The 6464-nt window shown below is 40.7% G+C and overlaps 1 long non-coding RNA gene across 2 annotated transcripts; it reads left to right on the top strand.

The window, feature by feature from the left end:
• Window positions 1-1178: 1178 nt before the first annotated feature.
• LOC125706726 (uncharacterized) lies at window positions 1179-3699 on the top strand. Of its 2 annotated transcripts, none has more exons than XR_007382065.1 (3): window positions 1179-1286; window positions 1608-1659; window positions 2773-3699. It is a non-coding gene; the product is annotated as an uncharacterized LOC125706726 (long non-coding RNA). The 2 variants fall into 2 exon arrangements; XR_007382064.1 differs by having other exon boundaries at window positions 1225-1290.
• Window positions 3700-6464: the final 2765 nt, after the last annotated feature.

Below are 6464 nucleotides of genomic sequence, written 5' to 3'. Positions count from 1 at the left end.
AAGGATGATGCGATCAGACAGTGATGTACCTTGACCTTGGAGCTCAGCTTGAATAGTTTTGGATGGTATCCTTGGATCTTTTTCTAACATCCACACTGTCCTTCTGATCAACCTGGGGCTGTGCTTCCTCTCACGTCCACATCCTGAGAGGTTGGCTACAGTCCCATCAACCTTATACTTCTTAATAATAATGGCAACTGTGGTCACAGGAACATGAAGCTGCATGGAGGTGGTCTTATAGCCTTTACCTTTAACCTGACTATCTATAATCTTCTTTCTGAGCTCCTCAGACAGCTCCCTCCTTTGCTATCTCTAGTCCATGTTCAGTGTGGTGCAGACAATGATATCAAACTAAACAGTAGCGTGTTCTTTCCCTTTAAATAGACAGAATGGCTTTTGAAAAGCTTGAAGGCACCTGTGATACTAATTAAGGTTAAACACTTAACTATAATGCTTTCATTGGTTTACTCTATAACATACTAAAGGCCTGCAGGTATACATTAGACAATTGCTTTTAATTGAATCACTTTTCAGGAGAAATGAAGCATTGTTTTAATGAGCTGTAAGGGTACCAACAAATGTGTGTGTGTGTGTGTGTGTGTGTGTGTGTGTGTGTGTGTGTGTGTGTGTGTGTGTGTGTGCGTAAAGCTCATGTTACATTTTTAGAGCTTTATAAGGAAAATAAAAAGAACAAGAGTCACTGACTCGAGTGTCTGAGTCACGAAGCAGCACTTATCGAACCATCCATAAATAGCGGTATTCATATGATAATGATATGATAATCAAACAGTCGTTATTGGGCCAAGAAAACAAGTTAAAACGCCCAATTTCACATATCTGGGAATTTCATCCTTTCTTCTGTGATGTGAAAGAGTTTTCGCTGAGGAAATATGATAAAAAAAGACTTCTCAATTACATCGCTGATTACGACTGCTACTTGTTTTCTAATTTTTATCGCTACTGTAAAAACTTGTCTTTAGCAAGAAAAAAAAAACTATATATATATTGCCACGCCCACCTCGTACGATCCTCGTGTGTGCCACGCCCTCCTGATTATCCACGTGTGCTTCCCTGATCATACCCAGCTGTGTCTAGTTATTTTGATCAGTCCTATTTCAGTCCGTGTCTTACCTCAGTTCCTCGTCTGTCATTGATGTAAGTCTGCGTATGATGTTTCCTGCTTCCCGTCCACCCAATAAATCCCCGTTTGTCCAACTTTGCCTGCCTCCAGCCTGCTTCCCTGCTTGTTCGCCTTCCCCGTCTTCGACAGATCGTGACATATATATGTGTGTATGTGTGTATATATATATATATATATATATATATATATATATATATATATATATATATATGCAAACTGTTGGTAACTACGTTGTGGTTTTTTTGCGTTTTCCCCACTAATTTTATGAGACTTTTTCGCTAGTGTAAGACTACAAAGTAATCCTTTTACTTAACTTGCTATGTTTTTCAGAATAGATGTAGAATATCTTAAAATGATAAGGATTGTATTTGCTGAAAAGTCATTTTAGGTAAAATATTAATGTTTGCACTAAGAACACATATGAATCACATACATGATGCAACTAACGTTTTCTCTGTTCATTCAGAAACGGAAGAATCAAAGTTGCGATGCAAAATTAAAAAATAAAAGCAGAGCAGGTACGTTTCCCAAAGCATTGTTACTAATTAGTTTAGCAACTTACACATTTGGAACCATGCAACTGAATGGTTTCAACTATGCAAACCAAGATGTCATTTTAAAAAGTGACTCATGCATTCTCCGTTTCTAGACAACACGTGTATTTATTTCATTTTCCAACAAATACACGCAAATGCCACCACTGTAAACTTATGATTAATCATAATTAATCGCAGCATTTTATGATGATTAATATAATGATGGATTAATTGTTTTTAATTGTTTGCTACCACTAATATATATACAGCCTCTGTTCCGGTTATGATAGGGTTACGTTCCGATAAATTTATTGTAAGGCAGATATTTCATAAATCAAAACTGCACTTTAATATAGTACGCCTAACCTAACAATCATCACAGCCTAGCCTAACCTGCCTTAAACATGCTTAGAACACTTACATTAGCCTATGGTTGGGCAAAATCATTAACACAAAGCCTATTTTATAATAAAGTGCTGAAAATCTTGTGTAATTTATAATAATGTATTGAAAATGATAAATCATTCAAGCTGAAACATTGTAACGTGAACCATTGTAACACTAAGAGCGGCAATGTATGTGTGTGTGTATATATGTATGTATATAATATATATAACTATACAATATATGTGTGTGTATGAATATATATAAATATATATCATTCAGAGTTCAATGTGTTTCTACGCTAAAGCTTGTATGATGCATGCAGGTAATCCTGTACTGCCACCTTGTGGCCTTATGGTGCCCTTGCGGGCAATGTTAGCCATCAATACCTTATTGCTGTTCAGTGTCTCTGTGCTGCTTCCATTCTGGAGTCTGTGTTGTGGCTGATCTGTAAGCCTCTGTACTCTGCTGCTTATTGTCGGATTGTATTTCCTGACTGTTCACAAAACTGTAGGCTCTGTTTTGCCCCTGAGCCTGAGGGCTCTCAGGTGAGGCGGCTCAGTGTTACCTTGCTGTCTCTTCTCTCCCTCCAGTTCAGGCTGCGGCTTGGGAGGGTCACCTTGGGAACCACCTCTTTTGCAGCAATTTAACAGCCTTGCTCTGCCTTCTCAGACCTTCATGTTATATCCCATCTCTCTTCTGCCTTTGCAGATACTTTGTGAATCTAGGTGCTAAGCTGACTTCCAGTGCATACAGATACACCCGGAACGGCTTCCTTTGGAGGAATCGGCCAATGCTGTCTGATTAAGCACAAACAAAATGAGGAACTGCACTGAGGGGAACACATGAGATCTGATGGCAGAAGCCAAGATGTCGCATGTACATCCATCCCTGGTGGAGATGATTTTGAGAATGTGTGATACGATTATCACCTGATTCAGGATTTTATTTGTCACATGCAGATAAATTGTAAAACTTGCAGGGAAATGTAAATAACATTGTTTTTAAAGATTAAATGAAACTTCAGAGGTTAAAGGTTAGTTAAAAACAAAGGCTAAATAGAAGATAAGCTATATAAATACTATACAAAAGAAAATGTATTAGTGGCAGTACAGTATATACAGTGTACATGGTAATATATGCATGTTATGCAGTGTGTGACTGGCAGTATATGCAGTGTGCATGGTAGGCAGTGTGTGCATGGCAATATATACGTTGTGCATGGCAGGCAGTATATACAGTGTGCATAGCAGGCAGTGTATGCATGGCAGTATATTCAGTGTGCATGCTAGGCAGTGTATGCATGGCAGTATATTCAGTGTGCATGCTAGGCAGTGTATGCATGGCAGTATATTCAGTATGCATGGTAGGCAGTGTGTGAATGGCAGCATATACAGTGTACATGGCAGCCAGTGTGTGACTGGCAGTATGCACAGTGTGCATGGTAGACAGTGTGCAAAGAGCAGTACTGTATACACAGGCATGAAAAAAACAGCAATAATATTGGTAACTGACACATGAGACATGATACAGTGACAAGGCATTAATAATTGCCAATCAGTTCTAAAAAATTACCCTGTGTCCCCCATGAATCCATAATCCAGAGGTTGTGCTGGCATGTAAGTGAGGGTGGTCCGATAAGAGGGGGCCCCAGTATGTAATTTTTTTACATATATATATTTTTTAACTCTTGCTGCTTCACCTTCCTGTGGTCACAGATTGTTCTGTTCACAGGAAGTCACCAAAATTAAATGCTTGTGTATTTGTCTGATATGGTTTTGTTTATGTACAATAAGTCTGCTTGTGACAATGGGCTATCAGCACATACCTCCGAGGCTGTTTTCACCCCATCAGCAAAACAGAAGCGCAGATGTGAGATTTACAAATTAAATCCGACACAGCCGTTCTAATGCGTCTCCAGCCGCCATGTTTACAGCTTTGCTGCCCTCGACTGCTACGCCTGTCCTCCAGCAGGTGGCGCTTGGTTGATTGGCCGTCTGGCTGCAGGTGGATTCTGCAGTGTTCGCGAGGCGCCGTCCCGCCGCTCTCTCCAGTTGCTGCAGTCACGCCTCACGGCACCCAGTGAGACAGCAACTACTGGCCAAGAGCTCTGAAGACCTAATGAAAGCTGAGAGGGGAAACAGAGAGCTCTTTGTTTCAGCGTGAAATGCTGTCGGCGTTGTGAACTGGGGCCATGCCGCTCTGCGCTCTGCGTATCTATACTTCTAACACACACACACACGCATGCATACACACCCAGGTTTGTAATTATATCTTCGTGGGGACTCTCTATTCATTTCTGTAGGAAACACTCTAATCCCAACATGATGACCTTAGTCCCTACCCAGGCCTAACCTTAACCATAAGTAACCAAACAAAATATAAGGCTTTTTTACTTTTTTTATTGCAGTCATAGATCTTTGTGGGCACCTGAAAAAGGGCCCTTGCAACATCAAAACAACAGGCTTTATTGCATTGTGGAGAACGTTTAGTCCCCACAATGTAATATAAACATACTTCATACACACACACACACACACACACACACACTTACTCCCCTCTGAATCTGGAAAACGACCTGGGTACATTAATGAAGTGCTACACAGAGGCACATGTGGAGCTGGTTAAGGACAGGGGATACCGTATACTTAGCTTAGCTTAGTGTAGTTTAGCATAGTCTGGTGATGGGGGCTAATTCATAGGCAACCCCCCACTCCCGCCAAAGTTTATTACAACAGGCGACTTGTACCTCAGATGACAGATTCGCAGCTTGATATCAGCATTCAATGGTCTGATATGTGCTGGGGTCTGTTTCATAATCAATAGAACAAAATGGGAGGAGATCATTAAGCTGAATTGCCTGTTTAGTATCTTTTTGACTATAAAGTCTATCTAAAAGGATTCTCTCCCAAGTAAGGCTTGTGTCTTTTTTGGTGACTTTTGCATTGATCCAACCTCCCCTTATGCATTTATACAACTGGCTCCTGTTCCCTTGGTCACCTTTCAGCCTGCAGAGGTTGAATACCTATTTCCTGTACCTTTTCGGCCGATCTAACCCCAGCGATTAGCCCTGTTGTTCTCAGTGGCCTCAACAAATCTGAGCAGGGCTTTAGGTGGGAGCTTCACTACTGGATGACACAGAACTTTTAATGTTACAGATATGACAAGGCATCGCATTTTTCCTTTTGACATAAAGTGACGAAAGTAGACGGGGTCAGGTCCTCTCTCTCCCAGTGCACATTCCCACTGCACCTCCAGCTCCCAGCTCCTTTAAGCGTCTGCCCGCTACATAATCGTTTCCAGGTATATATTTTCTTCCAGCTCCTCAGCTGCACGCTGTCTCTCTACTTTCCACAGAATAAATTTTTAGTCATCTTCAGAATGAACCGCATTGGTAAATGTCAGACGTTGATCGGATTGCGATACAATCAGCACACATTACTCCGTTACTTTTTAGTATTTATTTGATGCTATAACATCAGGGTCAATTCTTGGTGACCATACAGGCTGCATTCTTCCAGAACTTTCTGTCATCTGTCCACTTCTTCAGGTTTTCTAAAGGATGCACTTCCTGTGCAGCTGTCACGGTCATGTCCATGCAAGATTCCAACTGCCTATACTCAGAGATTTTTCTTTAACTTTATTTAATGGCTTTTTGACATCTAAAGAAACAGTTTTATGCTTTGAGTAGAAGTCGAAGGAAGTTTAAAAAAAAGTTTTTCAAAGCCATCCTTTCTGTCCCTTAGATGTCATTTCTAGGACGCACTCTTCTTCTGTGGTTTGGACAGCACCTTTCGTCACGTCTATCAGCATGAACTGGTGTTACATAAAAATAGCCCCCCTAGACTGGACTTAACAATGGATGGGAGACTCTTCCACTGGGATCCTGAGATGATGCATAATGAAAAATGGAATCTGGAGTCTGTTTACTTGTGTCCTCTTCATCAAACACACATGAAAATCATCCATTCTTTTTCTATAACTATTCTCATCGAATGAGCTTATTCGCCTTAGGCATCCAGCCTAGCAAGCTGACTTTTTTATTTTAATACTTGTCTTCTACAAGTTAGATTCTGTTGCTGCTACTTTCTCTAATATCTCTAATTTTGGCCTGATATTTCTATCATGATCTGACATGCTCTGTTTTCTCAAAATTTATCCTCTAGAACAGAAGCGATCTCATCACAACAGGATGTAAACTCTTTATATTCCAGTTATAACATGGTGAACATGACTGTTTGCTCAGCAAAGATAGATGTGACTCCCCACACAGTCAGGTTTCCTGCCCGTAGGAAGTTCGCTGATGTGATTGGCTTAGAGTGACTATGGAAGGAGACAAAAGCAGTGGATCGACAGAGAAGGAATGGAGAAATCGAACTACAGAGAGACGGCACTCTGTCTGC

The sequence above is a fragment of the Brienomyrus brachyistius genome, chromosome 13, assembly GCF_023856365.1.
Source record: "Brienomyrus brachyistius isolate T26 chromosome 13, BBRACH_0.4, whole genome shotgun sequence".
Lineage (NCBI taxonomy): Eukaryota > Metazoa > Chordata > Actinopteri > Osteoglossiformes > Mormyridae > Brienomyrus > Brienomyrus brachyistius.
The sequence above is the reverse complement of the archived record's forward strand: the minus strand, read 5'-3'. Positions and strand labels throughout refer to the sequence as shown.